The 17,924-nt window shown below is 48.6% G+C and overlaps 1 protein-coding gene across 1 annotated transcript in view; it reads left to right on the top strand.

The window, feature by feature from the left end:
* The window catches only part of GRM2 (glutamate metabotropic receptor 2), a 438,947-nt gene that overhangs the window by 90,359 nt on the left and 330,664 nt on the right, over positions 1 to 17,924 (top strand). The window lies entirely within an intron of this gene.

Below are 17,924 nucleotides of genomic sequence, written 5' to 3'. Positions count from 1 at the left end.
AGGTTTATAGTTGTGTTTACCACCTTCATGTCTTCCTATGTGTACAATGTCTGTTCTGTAAGTGTACATATGTGAGGCTAAATGTATTAGTGGGATCACACTATGCAGATGGCACATTTACTCTGTTTGGCCACACAGCTTAGGACAGCTGCCCCATTTGTGAAACATGTGTTTGCACATTATACCCTTGCTAAGTGAACACCCAGGGAGGCCAGTGACTTTGCCTGGAATGTGGTCAGCTCACCCACCCCATGACAGTGCATACATGTGACAATCCATGGTGTGTCCCAAGAGGCAGACAACAGGCTGTCATGCAACATGGGCAACTTACAGTTCCCCGTGCAGGCAAGTGTTGTGATGTGCCGGACAGACAAGTGTCATGAATGTGTTTTGTATGACATGCAAGTGAGTGGTATGTGTTCTTCATGCGTGATGTGTTCTACCTACTATAAAGGTGTGTTTAGGGATATCACATAAACAATCTTTTGAGTCCTTTAATGACTCATAGTGCTCCTCCAGAGCAATGTCTTTACTTATATCGGTGATTAACATGTTACCCTATGTAGATACATTACTACGGTATCTAAATGTTTGTAGGTGGAGGTTTCCAAATACCACGCCCTATGATGAATCTTTGTATTTTTCCCTGCTTAAAGTTAAGGGCCACTCAAACCCTGGGGCACCTGGGGGGGCATTAAGGGTGAAATTTGTGTCAATGTTCATTGAACCTACACTTTGTATGTCCAAGTCGTCACCATGTAATTTGGCACAGAAGTCATTTTTAGCACACAGTCTGCATGGCAGGGCTGTGGGCAGACAGGATTGGCAGGCAATACAGCAGTGCACAGTCAAGTGCAGGAATCTGACTGTACATCTAAACTCCCCAACTCCCCTGCCCTGTTATTTATTAGGACAGTACACAGTGTTGATGTCCGCCTTACCCTATTATCTATTAGGGACTTGATGTCACCCTTGCCCTATTGTCTACTAGGGACTTACCGTAGCCTGTGATTTGTAATGCTATTTGTGCCTTTTATGCATTAACACTTTTTTGTGAGATAGTGAACAAGGACATGTCAGCAGACCCAAGGCACAGATAGTGTTATTTCCGAATTGGATCACTCAGAATTTTGTATGCTGGCCAAGTACACAGGTGGACTTGTGACACTGGGACTGGGATGAGTAGCCTACACAATGTGTGTGCTTATGTGTGTCGCATTACATAGCTCCAATTATGTTTTGTGAAGTGAGTTTTGACATTGTGTACTCATTCCCACAAGTTGAAGCCAGAATCTGTACTGTAGGCTTCAAGTGCTATGCTGCTGGCACTGTTTGGCCAACTTGTACTTGCTCCTCATCTTCCTCATCCTCACTGTCCAGTCTTTCATGCACTTCATAGTATTTTGTCGATGTGATATTTGCCAATGCACATTGATTCTTAAACATGCAGAATAATATTTGGCATAGCATGTTCATTGTAGGCAGGATGAGTAACTGACACCCACAAATATCCAGGCTCCAGCCACAGCACTTGTGCAGTCTGTGAGTCCCCTCCATAAAGTGGTTGCCCCAGATAAGTACAAAAGTGTCTCAGCTGTACGCGCACACACAGCTGCAGCCAACATCCTTTGTCAGATGCACAATGAGTATGGGTGGATTGTGTAAATAGTTCTGGCATCTGTGAGTACAACATGCATATAGAAATATGTATGTGTTCTTACTGACACATACAGTTTGGCAAGGGTATGAGACATGCTATGACATTGTTTGACATACATGCAAGATGACAACTGATTTGACTAAGACAGACCTAGACATATAGGTGCAGTGTCCTCTGTATTTCAGTCACTATTTGACATACATGTGAGTGCCATTGAGGGGTAGGATATAAGTTATCACATGTGTTTTTGACATTGGGTTGTGACATAGCTGACACTGACCTACTGTTGTAGGTACTCAATGCTCGTGTCCTACCTAGGCCTAACATCTGGACAGAATTCATCACATGGAGTTCCAATTTGGTCGATGTCAAAATGCAATCAGACAGACTGGTGTGATATGTTTAGGCATGTAGAATGTATGTTCAACTGGCAATGCATACATTACAGCCTGAACATTAATTTATTAGTGCATTTTGTGTACTTATTTGGGCTGCCTGTGTGTGTTCCTACTTGAATTCCAGTTGTTGTGGCCTAGTCATGCTTTACTAGATGTGGGTGAGTTGATGATGCATTTGAATGTGACATATGCCCCAAGACATATGCATAGTTGAGTAGTTTATTTACAAATTGGTGCACTGTGAGACATTGGTTGCAATGTTCATGCAAAGAAGTTCTGCACAATGTGTGCATGCCTTCATGCCCCAGCAGAAGTATTTTGTGTTTCCCCATCCTGTGGTGGGGCATCATTGTCCTCATCGTCTTCCTTGGGTTCCTCCATCTGTTCCGTCCCAGGAGACATTAGTCTGCACACAAATGTTGTGTAGTATGGCACACACCAATATAATTTTGCAGACAAGGGGTGGTGAATATAGGAGTCTACCCTCTGTTAGTTCGAGGCACATGAAATGGGACTTCAGGAGGCCAAAGGTCCTATCCACAACATTCCTGGTCTGGATGTGGGCCTGTTTGTATGCCTTCTCTGTCTCTGTCTGTGGGTTGCCATATGGGGCCATGACCCACAGCTGGATGCAATATCCTTGGTCAGCTGCAATGGAAAAGGAGGGACAGTGTCAGACGTGCCCTGATGTTTCTTTCCAGTTCGCTTTGCACAGTAGGTGTCCATGAAGTACACTTTCAGACTTGTATCTGGTGTTGTGTAGGTTCCTGTTTGCATGAATGTTTGGATTTGTGTGTGGTAGTGCACCTTCCAGTCAAGTGTACAACCTCAGGGGCATGGTGATTGGGTGATTAGTGTGGCATGACAGATCACCCTAGCAAGATGTGTGTTATGTTGCTGAATATTGTACATTTGTCCAGTAACATGTCACCTGCTGATTAGTCATGTTGTGTGAAGTTGCACCTAGTTTGTGTAGTGTGTGCCATGAGACACGTGTTGGGCCCTGTGTGTTGCATGTGAAATGCCCCCCACCTCCAGTGGACATAGTACACCGCCCTTAGGCACAGTGCTGTTATCCATATTACTGGCTAGCATGCATTTGTGTGTCTAAACATCATGCAAAGGGTGACAAAGTAGCCCTTGTTCCCCTCGCAGTCACTCGCTCCGTGACGAGTATTTTCCTTTTGGTGCTACCATGTGTTGTTTTCTCCTTTCATTGCTTGTCTAGTGTTGGTCTCTATTTGTTCTTTCTTGCTCCTTTCTGCTTGTTTGTGCACCCAGGCCCCCGATGCATTTTGCCACCGTTTCACCATCCTGTTCCTTTCACCAGCCTTCCTCCCACTGCGCTCCACCCTCCTCAGAACCTCTTTAATAGAGGTCACTGTGCAACCACCGGTGCGTCGCCGGAGTCCCGAAGATGAGCCAAAGGCAAGCCCATCGGTGCCTGGACCGCACCAGGAACCCTGGCCCACTGATCACCTGTAACTCCGCCACCAAACCCTGGACCTGGCCCCCAGAAACAAAGACAAAAACTGCTGCATCACCTCCACCCGGAACATGGATGGACCCTTCTCATGTTTCCAGTGCCGCTTCGCCTGCCTCACGGAGACCATCACTGGCCCATCACCACAGCCCACCGACCTTGTGAAACAATTGCACTACCATCTGATCAACACAAGATCCATCTGCAAACACACTGTGGAATTATGGGACACCTTAACCACCCTCAGCCCAAACCTGATGTTCATCACTGAGACCTGGCTCATGCCCTCCTCAGCCCCCGACATCATCTGCGCCACCCTGGAAGGATACAAACTCATTGACAAAGATCACCAAAACAAGCATGGTGTAGGTCTCGCCATCATGCACAAGGACGGTCTCTTGTGCACTACCTTCAAGGAAAAGTCATCCCACCTCATGGAATACCTCAACTTTCTCATCAGAATCACTGCCAATACTACCATCAGGGGGATCTTCATGCACAGACCCACAGCACCCCACCTTCTGTAAGGGCATTGCCAACATCATCACCCCCCTGGTCATCGACGCAACAGACAACATATTCCTAGGAGATCTCAAATTCCACGTGGACGATCCCCTCAACCACAACTCCACCCAACCTCTTGGATAACCTCATCAGCATGGGACTCAGACAACTAGTCACCAGCCCCACACCCACCACAGGTCACATCCTTCTCCCCATATTCACAGCCAGAAACAAAGTCAAGTTCTCCCACACTTTGGAACTCATGTGGACTGACCACCACCTGGTGCATTTCTCCATATCCTACAGACCACAGCACTCTAACACTTCCCCTCCAGCCCCCTTCGCAGATGGAGGAAAGTCACAGAAATCCAATGAATCAGTACCCTTCACTCCAACAGACCTATTCTTTGTGAGAACCTAAAACAAGATGCCAGCAGCCTATCTGAATGGCTGAACAACAGCACCACCAAAGTAGCCCCCACAACAAGCTCCACATCCAGAAGTTCCAGTCAACCGGCTAAATAGTTCACTGAACTGTGCACTCTCACAAGACACTGCAAGCAATTAGAAAGATGGTGGTGCAGCAGCAAAGACCAAACGGACCGCTCAGCCTACAAAGAGGCTCTAAACAAATACCACCGCCGCCTCAAAAAAGCAAGAAAGACACTGTCCTTATGAACCATATTGAGGAAAGTGCCACCCGAAGGACCTTTTCAAGATCATCAAAGAATTCTACTGCCCAGCAGCCACCGAAAACTCCATCCAACCGAGGCAGGCCCTCTGCAATTCTTTAGCCGAATACTTCCACAACAAAATCACAGCAATCTACATTAACCTCCCTCCCCAACCCACCAACATTGAACATCTACTGACCCTATCAGGAGAATTTCACAGCCACCTGATCACAGAATGGAAACCTCTATCCATCCAGGAAACAGTGGCCTTCATGAGCTTGAGTCACTCCAGCTCACCCAACAACCCTTGCCCCATCCCATCTTCAACCTGGGCCAGAATGAAATCAGCTACATCCTCACGCCTATTCTCAACACAAGCTGAAATCAAGCCACTCCTCAAGAAACCATACGCAGACCCCACCAAACTCAAAAATTACTGCCCCATCTTGTTGCTCCCTTTCCCAGCACACATTCTGGAAAAAGCCATCAAGAAACAGCTCTCTGAACACTTGGAAAAACACAACCTACTGGAAACCTCCGAATACGGCTTCTGCACCAACTACAGCACTGAGACAATCGCTATCACCACTACAGATGACATCAGGTTCCTCTTTGACCAAGGACAGAAGGGGGCACTGATTCTACTCAACCTCTCCACACCATTCAACGTCATCTCCCACTATACCCTCACCTCCATGCTCCACCACAACGGGATCAGAAGCAACACCCTCATATGGTTCACACCTTCATCACAGGATGCACCCAGAGAGTCCGCCTCCCACCTTTTACCTCAGAACCTAGGAGCACCATATGTGGAGTCCCCAATGATTCCTCTCTCAGCCTCACCCTAATCAATACATACGCAACACCACTGCCTCAGATTGTTGACTTCCATGGACTCAACATCATTACATACACTAACGATACTCAATTCATTCTCTCCCTCTCAAAATACCATGCCTTCCCCAGAGACAATTTCAGCAAAGTCGTAAGCCACGTTGCAGACTGTATGAAGTCCAACTGCCTAAAATTGAACACCCAAAAAACAGAAGTGATCATCTTTGGAAACAACTCCTCCCCCGGGAATGGCTCGTGGTGGCCCTCTGCACACAGTCAACCCCGACTCAACACACCCGAAATATTGGCTTCATTGTAGACAACAAGCTCACCTTCAATCAACGGATGAACACCGTGGCCTCATCCTGCTTCCACCAACTCTACATGCTATGGAATATTTTTTAATGGAACCCCACTGAAACCACAAAGACAGTAACCCAGGGAACCATCACCAGAAGACTGGACTAGGGAAATGCCCTCTATCTCAGACTCACAGATGGACCCACATCATGCCCCACCTCATAGACCTACACTGGTTGCCTGTGCACGAGATGCAAGTTCAAGGTCCTCCTCATCACTTTTAAAGCCCTCCACAACATCAGACACAACCTCATTAACCACAGACTCTCCTTCCACCGGCCAACCAAAAAGCTCCGATTAACAAACCTTGCCCTTGCCAAAATCCAGAGATATAGTGCAGCCGCATAGGTGGTCACATCTTCTCCTACCTCGCCACTAAGATCTGGAATGACCTACCCACATACCTGCGGACCACGCACACCCTCATAGAATTCAGGAGAAAGCTCAAAACTTGGCTATTTGAGGAATAGCCAACCAGCTCACAGCATCAACACACTTAGGGGGTCATTCCGACCCAGGCGGGCGGCCGGCGCCGCCCGCCTGGCGGAGACCGCCAGAAGACCGCACCGCGGTCAAATGACCGCAGCGGTCATTCTGACTTTCCCGCTGGGCGGGCGGGCGACCGCCAAAAGGCCACCCGCCCGCCCAGCGGGAAAGCCCCAGCAACGATGAAGCCGGCTCCGAATGGAGCCGGCGGAGTTGCTGGTGTGCGACGGGTGCAGTGGCACCCGTCGCAATTTTCAGTGTCTGCTGGGCAGACACTGAAAATCATTATGGGGCCCTGTTAGGGGGCCCCTGCACTGCCTGTGGCATGGGCAGTGCAGGGGCCCCCAGGGGCCCCACGACACCCGTTCCCGCCATCCTGTTCCTGGTGGTTTTTACCGCCAGGACCAGGATGGCGGGAAGGGGGTCGGAATCCCCATGGCGGTGCTGCGAGCAGCGCCACCATGGAGGATTCTTTTGGGCAGGGGTAAACCGGCGGGAAACCGCCGGTTGCCCTTTTCTGACCGCGGCTTTACCGCCGCGGTCAGAATTGCCCATGAAGCACCGCCAGCCTGTTGGCGGTGCTTCCTCCGTCCCCGGCCCTGGTGGTCCATGACCGCCAGGGTCGGAATGACCCCCTTAGTGCCTGGATACAACCCAGGGTGATAAGCCGCGCTCTGTAAATCGATTTGGATTTGGAGTAGCATGAGATGTATTGCCATGTATGGGAGGATGATGTGCATTGGATGTGTGGACTGATGCATGTTGCATATGTGTTGATCAGCGGTCATCCATGAGTCCATATCTGTGTGTGCGGCGAGTTGTGTGTGTATTGTTTGCCCCATATGTCTTGTTTGTTGTATGTGTTATGTAGTTGCTGCTTGATTACCTACGAGTAGGCAATTGCCATATTGTCCACCGTGGAAGCGCTGGTTGATGATTGAGTGGCTGAGGAAATAAGTTTCATGCAAGCTCCCAGGATATTTGACCAGCACATTCAGATGGTCCACAATGCCCTGCACATGAATGGAGTGTGTGTACTTCTTGTTGCGATAAAAATGGGCTATTGCAGCAGGCATGAGGAGTTGCACATGCTGCAGTCTATGGCACCCAGCACATGTGGAAACCCAGCAACTGCAAAATCCTTGTTTGTTCTTCTGCTGCAATTGCTATGTGTTGGGGGAAATGATGTAGTGGTGAGTGAGACGGATGATGGCGTCCAGGACAGATGGTAGGAAGGCAGAGAAGGATGGCTGGGATCCACTCACTCATGCTGCAGTTGTCTGGAAAGAGCCAGAGGCCAACATGTGCAGCACGGGCAGGAGCTTTGTCAGGGGTGGTATGTTTGTCACCCTGTCAACTGTTGGTGTGATTCTGGGTGTGATAAGGCAGAGCAGCTCTACAATAGACTCCTGCCTCAGACAGTCATATGTAATTAAATCTTCTTCTGCTCTTGGGCCAAGGATGAACATTCACTGGCGACAGATGCCTTCTCCTGCCCTGCCTTTGTGGTTGATGTTGTGATGGAGGGTGAGGCAGTGGTAGTGGTGGTGCTTGCCGTTGTTGTTGTCAACTCCTTGTGCCTGGCTGGTGCAGAAGTAGGTTTATGTTGACCTAGATGTTGCCAGCACGCCTTGTATGTGTTCTCCTTATATAGCAGTGCGTAGTCTAACCAGGTGTTAAAATTTTAACGCAAGTTCACGTTAGCGCAACTTTTTTCTAAGTGTGAATCTTTTTTCAGCAGGCTTGTAAATATGGCCCTAGCGAGCTACCGTCATTTTTTAGGAGGGAACGAATACCTTGCATATCATTGTCGTAAATGGTGCAGGCTAATGAGGCTCTCCTAGAAAATGACTCTAGTCCAGGAAAAGTAGCGCTAGACATGTCAAGCACCACTTTGTAAATATGTTGCTAAGTTAGCACCGCCATTGCGCCCAAAAAAATGATGCAATGGCATCGCTAACTTCTTGTAAATATGCCCCATAGTGCTTAATTTGAGAGGGAGCTTGCTAGAGGGACCCATAAGCACTCATTTTTAGGGACTTATTTTTCCTCGTCACGCTGACCCAAAGAGAGGGAAAAACATACAGAGGGGAGAGAAGAAGGAAGAGACAGAAGAAAATGCACTGACAAAGGAAGAAAACAGTGATGAAAACGAGTCTTCAAAAGTTAAATAAATTGTCAGGGAGTGTTTGGTAATGAATGAAAGAGCCATGAGGTGGAATCAAGACCTTGCAGCCTTGGTATTCCGCACTTTGACCTTTGATAGCGCTGGACACGAGCTTCTGAGCAAAACTTTGGGCTCTGGCACTTATTACTTTATGAATTAAACAATGGACATTGTAAAACTGGGTGCAAACATCATTTGCCTCCAAAGCTACACTGACCACTGCACGAAATGATGCAGTTGAAGTCGACAGGATAGATTTGTAGGAGGCTGGCCTGGCTTGTAGTGGGTACCAGAGGTACTTACACCTTGTGCCAGGTCCAGTTATCCCGTATTAGTGTAGAAGAGGTGTTTCTAGCAGCTTAGGCTGATAGAAGGTAGCTATGGCAAAGCAGCTTAGGCTGAACTAGGAGACATGTAAAGCTCCTGCTATACCACTGGTGTCATATGCACAATATCATAAGAAAACACAATACACAGATATACTAAAGGTACTTTATTTTTTATGACAATATGCCAAAAGTATCTCAGTGAGTACCCTCAGTATGAGGATGCCAAATATACACAAGATATATGTACACAATACCAAAAATATGCAGTAATAGCAAAAGGAAGTAATGCAAGCAGTGTAAAGTTACAATAGATTGCAAAAGGAGCACATAGGTATAGGGGCAACACAAACCATATACTCCAAAAGTGGAATGCGAACCACGAATGGACCCCAAACCTACGTGAGCTTGTAGGGGGTCGCTGGGACTGTAAGAAAACAGTGAGGGTTAGAAAAATAGCCCACCCCAAGACCCTGTAAGGTAGGTGTAAAGTGCACCTACAACCCCCAGAGAGCACAGACGTCGTGATAGGGGGATTCTGCAAGGAAAACCAACACCAGCAATGATTTCCGGACCTGAGCACCTGTAAGACAAGGGGACCAAGTCCAAGAGTCGCAACAGTGTCGAGAGTGGGCAGGAGCCCAAGAAATGCCAGCTGAGGGTGCACGGAAGCTGCCACCTGTTGGAAGAAGCTTGGTGTTCTGCAAGAACGAAGAGGACTAGAAACTTCCCCTTTGGAGGATGGATGTCCCACGTCGGGAAGAAGCTTGCAGAGGTGTTCCCATGCAGAAAGACCGCAAACAAGCCTTGCTAGCTGCAAGGGTTGCGGTTAGGGTTTTTGGATGCTGCTGTGGCCCAGGAGGGACCAGGATGTCGCCACTTGGATGAGGAGACAGAGGGGGTGCCCAGCAAGTCAGGGAGCCCTCACAGAAGCAGGCAGCACCCGTAGAAGTACCGGAACAGACACTTAGAAGAGGAGTTAACCGGAGTCCACCCGAAGTCACAAATGGGAGTCCCACGACGCCGGAGGACAACTCAGAAGGTTGTGCACTGCAGGTTAGAGTGTCGGGGACCCAGGCTTGGCTGTGCACAAAGGAAATCCTGGAAGAGTGCACAGGAGCCGGAGCAGCTGCAAATCACGTGGTACCCAGCAATGCAGTCTAGCGTGGGGAGGCAAGGACTTACCTCCACCAAACTTGGACTGAAGAGTCACTGGACTGTGAGAGTCACTTGAACAGAGTTGCTGAGTTCCAGAGACCACGCACCTCGTGCTGAGAGGGGACCCAGAGGACCGGTGATGCAGTCTTTTGTTGCCTGCGGTTGCAGGGGGAAAATTCTGTCGACCCACGGGAGATTTCTTCAGAGCTCCTGGTACAGAAAGGAGGCAGGCTACCCCCAGAGCATGCACCACCAGGAAACAGTCGAGAAAGCCAGCAGGATGAAGCGATACAAGGTTGCAGTAGTCATCTTTGCTACTTTGTTGCGGTTTTGCAGGTGTCCTGAGCAGTCAGCGGTCGATCCTTTGGCAGAAGGTGAAAAGGGAGATGCAGAGGAACTCTGGTGAGCTCTTGCATTCGGTATCTGAAGAATTCCCCAAAGCAGAAACCCTAAATAGCCAGAAAAGGAGGTTTGGCTACCTAGGAAGGAGGATTGGCTACTAAGAGAGGTAAGAGCCTATCAGAAGGAGTCTCTGATGTCACCTGCTGGCACTGGCCACTCAGAGCAGTCCAGTGTGCCAGCAACACCTCTGTTTCCAAGATGGCAGAGGTCTGGGGCACACTGGAGGAGCTCTGGGCACCTCCCCAGGGAGGTGCAGGTCAGGGGAGTGGTCACTCCCCTTTCCTTTGTCCAGTTTCGCGCCAGAGCAGGGCTGGGGGATCCCTGAACCGGTGTAGACTGGCTTATGCAGAGATGGGCAGCATCTGTGCCCATCAAACCATTTCCAGAGACTGGGGGAGGCTACTCCTCCCCAGCCATCACACCTATTTCCAAAGGGAGAGGGTGTTACACCCTCTCTCAGAGGAAGTCCTTTGTACTGCCTTCCTGGGCCAGGGCTGCCTGGACCCCAGGGGGGCAGAAACCTGTCAGAGGAGTTGGCAGCAGCAGCAGCTGCAGTGCAAACCCTGGAAAGGCAGTTTTGCAGTACCCGGGTTCTGTGCTAGAGACCCGGGGGATCATGGAATTGTCTACCCAATGCGAGAATGGCATTGGGGTGACAATTCCATGATCTTAGACATGTTACATGGCCATGTTCGGAGTTACCATTGTGACGCTATACATAGGTAGTGACGTATGTATAGTGCATGAATGAAATGGTGTCCCCGCACTCACAAAGTCCGGGGAATTTGCCCTGAACAATGTGGGGGGACCTTGGCTAGTGCCAGGGTGCCCACACACTAAGTAACTTTGCACCTAACCTTCACCAGGTGAAGTTTAGACATATAGGTGACTTATAAGTTACTTAAGTGCAGTGGTAAATGGCTGTGAAATAACGTGGACGTTATTTCACTCAGGCTGCACTGGCAGGCCTGTGTAAGAATTGTCAGATCTCCCTATGGGTGGCAAAAGAAATGCTGCAGCCCATTGGGATCTCCTGGAACCCCAATACCCTGGGTACCTCAGTACCATATACTAGGGAATTATAAGGGTGTTCCAGTATGCCAATGTGAATTGGTGAAATTGGTCACTAGCCTGTTAGTGACAATTTGGAAAGCAGAGCCTCAGTGAGACAGTTAGTCATCACACAGGGAACACATACAGGGCACACTTATGAGCACTGGGGTCCTGACTGGCAGGGTCCCAGTGACACATACACTAAAACAACATATATACAGTGAAATATGGGGGTAACATGCCAGGCAAGATGGTACTTTCCTACAAGATTACACAAAATGTAACTAGTGCAAAGGCTAATTTTTCTTCTTTGTGTAAAAGAAAATGTGGAAACAGATTTACCCCTCTTTGTTCCAAGATTTTTAGACCATGGAAAACTAAACTTTGTCATTTTTTTCTGGTTTCACATAATATGCTGCAGATACCGTTCCCACTATTTGTAAAATACGAACGCTTGAAGTAAAATCACTTTGTTTTGTTTCTAATGGAGTAATTTAAGGTTTGGAAGGGCGGGTGGGGGGGCACTGTAACTTGGAGTTTCATTGCCCTGTTAAACTCCTGGTTCCTCCACCTGTTTTGCGTCAGCAGAGCCTCAGCTGGCTTCACTGGTACAAATCTCTTAATGGGTGACAAGCCACCACCTAAAAGCTTTTAGGTCATGGTGATGGTCACAGCACACTATCAGGGGTTGGTGACGGTCACTATAATTCCCTTCCAAAGGCTACCATGTGAGACATGCAGTCTCAGGTAGGGAAATCAGTTAACAGCGCTGACAAGAAGGAAGAAAACTCAGTGCACACCAGGGCCATTAGTATTTTGTTTTTCAGCAAAAAACTTCTGCTAAATGGTTTTGTTTGTAGAATACAATATGATTTCCAGAGCTTCACAACAGTCACAGTGCATCCTTTGAAAAGTTTACAGCTTTCAAAAAAACTACCATAGCTAAAATGGAGGTGGAGGACAGATGGTCCTCCACTGAATGGGTGGTGGGCAGAGGCTACACCTCCGCACAACTGGCAAAAGTGAGCCACCTGGCAAAGGAAGGATCTGTCATAGTGAAAACTGTACTTCAGTTCTTTTTTTTAACTAATGTCATTATTGTATTTTTTTTTCTTTGTTAAAACTTTAATACACACAAAAATGATTTATTGGCAATACAATTGTCCTATATTTTAATGCAATTGCAATCTCCCTTTTTTGCCATAGTGCAGAAATGTTTCTATGATGTCGACTCGAGCAAGAAGTGTTTGTGCACCTGCACAAAGTGTCACTGCACCTTTGACTGTTCATTTATGAAAAACAGGGCCCATGACCTCATCTCTGCCTCTCCTCTCCCGTTTTTCTAACAACCTCAATTTTCTAGTATTGCAGTAAGGAGAAAAAGTTTGACAGTTTTGATCAAATCTCGGGAAAAGATTATCTTCCGAGATATGATATTTTTGGTAAATAGGATTTCAAGAGCGCTGTAGGAGAGTCATTTTGGTCCAGATTTAATAGAAAATTATTGAGTGTGCGCCAAAATTGGCACCGCCACGCTCTGTCATTTTCACAATGCAGGGGTGCGCTGTATTTAATTGAATACGGCGCACCCCTGTGTTGCTCTCTACACCGGCACCAAATTTGCTGCCGAGCGCCAACGCAGCCACAGTTGTGCCATTGTGCAAGGATGGCTGCGTTGAGGGGAAGATTGTTTTTGTGCAGGAAGGGACACCTTCCAAGACAATAACAATCTTAAATGGCGATTTGCTCATTCAAAATGCAGAATGCAGCACACATAGAAAGAGCAAAAAACAAGGCGAAATAAAGGTATTTCTCCTCGTTGCACCATGCTCACGCCACCCCCGGGTGCAGAAAACTGGTAAATCTGGGGCAGCGTGCAAAATGCAATGGGTGTTGCTGTGGCACGACCTTGTAAATACGGCGCAGTACATAATGCCACCGGAACGTCACTAAAAGTGATGCTCCGGTGGCGTTAGGGCCTTTTGAAATCTGGCCTTAAAAGCAAAGAATTCAGCGATTCATCCTGGCAGTGCAAAAAAGACCCTCACAGTAACTGTGAACCATGGGACGAGAAGAGCAGATCACAAAGCTGCTGTCCTTGAAGTTGCTGACGCCCAACCTGGCCTAGAGCTTTGAAGATATACAGTATTTTTTTTTTTTGAAAGTTTGTTACTTTTATTGTTGGTAATCTTTTTGTTCTTTATTTAGTAAATTTTGTTCATTTATTTGCTAAAGTGTATTTCATTTTTACATTTCACTGTTCTGTATAATTAACAATCAAACAATAAACTTAAACACCTTCTTTCTTGCAACTTGGGAGGGAGGTGGGATTGTTAAAGGTGGGTGGACAAGGATAATGGGGGAGTGGGGAGGGAAGAGGAAAGGAAGGGAAAACACGAAGTGGAGGGTACACAACTCCAAGTGACATTAATGTTGATCTAATTGGAGGTAGGGAAAGGAGGAAGGGGGAAAAAGACCCCAAGAGGTCAACTTTACGGCTTTGTGTGAGTGGCTTTTATAGTTGTTAGTGTTTAAGGTACGATAGCGTATCGATTTTTGGGCCGGAGAAAGGGTCAACCCAGGGCGCACCGGCGCGCAGTGGGGGCGGCAGGTCACTCATGCTTCTTGCTACTACTGTTGGTAGAGTGGGGGTCAGAGGGCTAATTGTCTTCGCATCCTTACTCTCGGTGTGGTCTATCTGTGATGTCAGTTTTGGGTGTCTGTTTATGTAATTTCCCCATTTGGCTCTATCCTCAGTGTGGGTTGGATTTCACTTGTTTCTCCGACTGGGTTTGCCTGCCTCTTATTTATACTATCCCAGTTCGTCATTAAATCTTCCCACCCGGGGCAATAGGAACATGGCGGATATTCCTGGCTTCTTCTGCTTTTAGGACCTGTAGTTCAGCTCTAGACCATGCTGAGATATCCGTTTTCCAGTCAGTCAGTATAGGGTGACCAGTAGCCTTCCAGCCCCTCGAGATTAGTCTCTTGTAAAAGGCCAGGGATAGGTCCAGGATGCGTCCCCTCACTTTTCCGCAGAACGCAGCTGGTCTGAGGCCCAGCAGGCATAGTTCAGGGGTAGGTCTCAACTCAAACTCAAACAGTTCAGTTAGGATGGGCAATATTCCCCTCCAGCCAGACTGGATCACTGGACATGTCCAAACCATGTGGTCAAAATCCGCCCCTCCTCCTCCGCATCTCGGGCAAGTCCCAGGGGCCCCTCCGTATATGCGGAACAGTCTGTGGGGTGTAAGATACGTCCTGTGCAAATAGTTATATTGGATGTATCTTAACCGTGTGTTACGTGATATCATCCGGGGGTAGGCCAGTACTCTATCCCATTCTGAGTCAGATAATTCCCGCCCAATCGTGTTCTCCCACCACCCTCTCAGCAACTGTAAAGGGTCTAAGGCTGCCTAAACTTGGGCCCGATATATTTTGGCGATCACATGTGATTCCTCCCCTAATGTCAACAGTAAGTGCAGTACCTCGTGAGCGGCGGGTTCCGCATTCACTGTGTTCCAGTGAGCTTTAAGAGTGTGTACTAGCTTCCCGTAGAGTAGAAACTGCCCCCTGGGAACACCCTCTTCCGTTAGTTCAGCAAATCCCCTCATCACACCCTCCTTGAAGAGCCCGCCCACTGCTTCTATTCCAGCCGCCAACCAAGGGCCAACTCCCATGTTTCCCGGTCCCATCCCCCCAGGTTCCAGGGCAAGCACCGACAGTGGTAAAGCTGGGGAATATGGAGGACCCACTCCCACCCTTTTCGTGCATCTTTTCCAGCATGCCATCGCAACTTTTATCATTATATTGTTCCGGGGGGGGGGTTATCTTCCTGTTTGCCATACGTGCCGCAATCCATGCCGTGTCCGTTACTCCTTGGGCAGTACATAAATCCAGTTGGCCCCGGCCCGCCAGCCAACCGGATACCCACTGTAGTTGGGATGCCAGGTAATATGCCTCAAAGTCAGGGGCTCCCAATCCTCCCATGTGGGGTGGTCTACAGATAGTCGTGAGTGTAGTTCGTCTACGTCCATCGTCCCATATTAGTTCCCTGAGCAATGCATTCAGGTCGCGGAACCATGCCTGGGGGATCAATATTGGCAAATTGGCGAAATAGTAGAGAAGTCGGGGAAGCATGATCATCTTGGATAGTGCCACTCTGGCCATCACTGGCAGTTTCAGAGAGCGGCAAAATCCTACTGAGGATCTCAGGGATCGGAGCGCTTTACCAAGGTTGCCCTCTCCTAAGTCTCCCAGGTCATGGTAAATCTGAATCCCCAGGTACCTGAAGGTCCGTGGGGCCCATTTCAAGTCCGTTGGGCACACTGCGGGACATCTGTAACCAGGCGTCAGGGGAAACACATATGTTTTGTTACGGTTAAGTCGTAATCCTGATACCTCTCCAAACTCCTCTAGGGCCTCCAGGGCCCAGGGGAGACCGCTCGCCCCATCTCTGAGATAGATCAAAATATCATCTGCATATAGCGAGATAATGTGATCAGTTGGTCCCCACCGAATCCCTCTGCCCGCTCCGTCACCACGTATCCAGGCCGCTAGGTGCTCCATCGCCAGGGCGAACAACAATGGGGATAGAGGGCACCCCTGTCTGGTTCCCCGGTGTACTGGATATGCACCAGAGATTGTCCTACCCGTCCTGACCCTTGCTAGTGGGGATGAGTATAATAGGTCCACCCATCTGGCCCAGCCCTCCCACAGGCCCATTTTTAACATTGCCGCCCTCAAGTAGTCCCATCTGATCGAGTCGAAGGCCTTTTCAAAGTCCACCGCTAGCATGGTCCCGGTTGGCGGCTTCGATTCGCTGGGCATATGTAAGATAGAGAAAATTCGTCTGAGATTCAGAGAGGTGCTGCGACCAGGTATGAAACCATTCTGGTCAGGATGTATCAGAGTGGGCATGTGGGGCAATAGCCGGTTGGCCAAGATCTTACTGAGGATTTTAAAGTCGCTATTTAGCATTGATAGTGGGCGGTAGTCAGCTACTGATGCCTCCCTGCTATTTGTTTTGGGGGGTGGCACTACCAATGCTTCACGTAGTGTGAATGGGAGTTCTCCACTCTGTGCCGATTCCATATACATTTCCATCAATCTAGGAACTAGTAAGGATTTATAATTTTTATAAAAGTCCATAGGAAGACCGTCTGCGCCAGGGGCCTTCCCAGGGGCCAGCTGCGCAATTGCTTCAGTTATCTCATCTGTGGTTACTGGCCCTCCTAGGCTGACCCTGTCTTCTAAGTTCAGTATCGGCAGGGGAATCCGAGTCAGGAAATTGTCAAGAATCCCCGTCCCCAAGTCTGTGGGCTTCCTGTACAAGTGCATGTAATAATCTCTGAATGCGTCATTAATGGATTCTGGGCTGAGTCTGCGTGTTCCCCCTCTGTCCAATACGTTTGTGATGGGGTCACTGTCTCCGTTCAGGCGCACCAGCCATGCCAGGAGTTTACCGGATCTTCCCTCCTCTGACTGTAAGGATGTCAGGTATCTTTGCATGCTGTGGCATCTAAGTCACTCTTCAACTTGTGAGTGCTCTCTGCGTGCCCGATCGTACTCTACATCTACTTGCGCTGCAGGGCCCTGCCTCAGCTCCCCTTCGTTTATGACCTTCTCCAGTGCGTTTAGTTCTCTCTCTAGCGTGCGTCTTACCCCCACGGACTGTCCAAGACAGTAACCCCTCGTCACCACTTTGAGTGTCTCCCATTCTATGGCTCTGGTGGAAGTGGATCCCTTGTTAGCTTCTATGTGTTCTGTTAGGTAACAACGCAATCCCTCTCTATATGCCTGGTCTTCTAGCGTGGCAGGAACATTCTCCATGATGGTATGGGGGGTCTGTCCTGTGATACCCTCAGTGTCAGCAATAGAGGATTATGATCCGATATTGTGCGAGCAAGGTACTCAGAGTGGGTCACACTTCGCGCCAATCCCGCAGTGCAAACCATCCTATCAATTCTAGTGTGTACCTGGTGGAGCCCCGAGTAAAACGAATAGTCCCTGATAGTCGGGTGTTGCAACCGCCAGGCATCCACCAGTCCCCAGGTGTCTAGCCACTCAACTAGTTTTTGTGCTGTTTTGGTAGATGTTGCCCCCTGTAGTGGGGGGGTGGATCTGTCCAAACCTATGTCGAGCACTGCGTTAAAGTCTCCTCCTATTAATACTTCCCCCATGTGTTGACGAGTGAGGTGTCTGGACAGACCTGTCATGAATGAGGTTTGGTCCTGATTGGGGGCGTATATACAACTCAGGATCAACGGGAGCCCCTGTGATTTCCCCTCTAGTATGACAAACCTTCCCTCTCTATCTATGTTGGAGGAATCAATCGTTAGGGGGACCCCGGCCCTAATCCAAATCAGAACGCCTCTTGCATAAGCTGAATATTCTGTGGCAAACACCTGTCCCCT

This window comes from Pleurodeles waltl, chromosome 9, assembly GCF_031143425.1.
Source record: "Pleurodeles waltl isolate 20211129_DDA chromosome 9, aPleWal1.hap1.20221129, whole genome shotgun sequence".
Classification (NCBI taxonomy): Eukaryota; Metazoa; Chordata; class Amphibia; order Caudata; family Salamandridae; genus Pleurodeles; species Pleurodeles waltl.
Note: the sequence above shows the minus strand (reverse complement) of the source record. Positions and strands in the feature narration are given on the sequence as shown.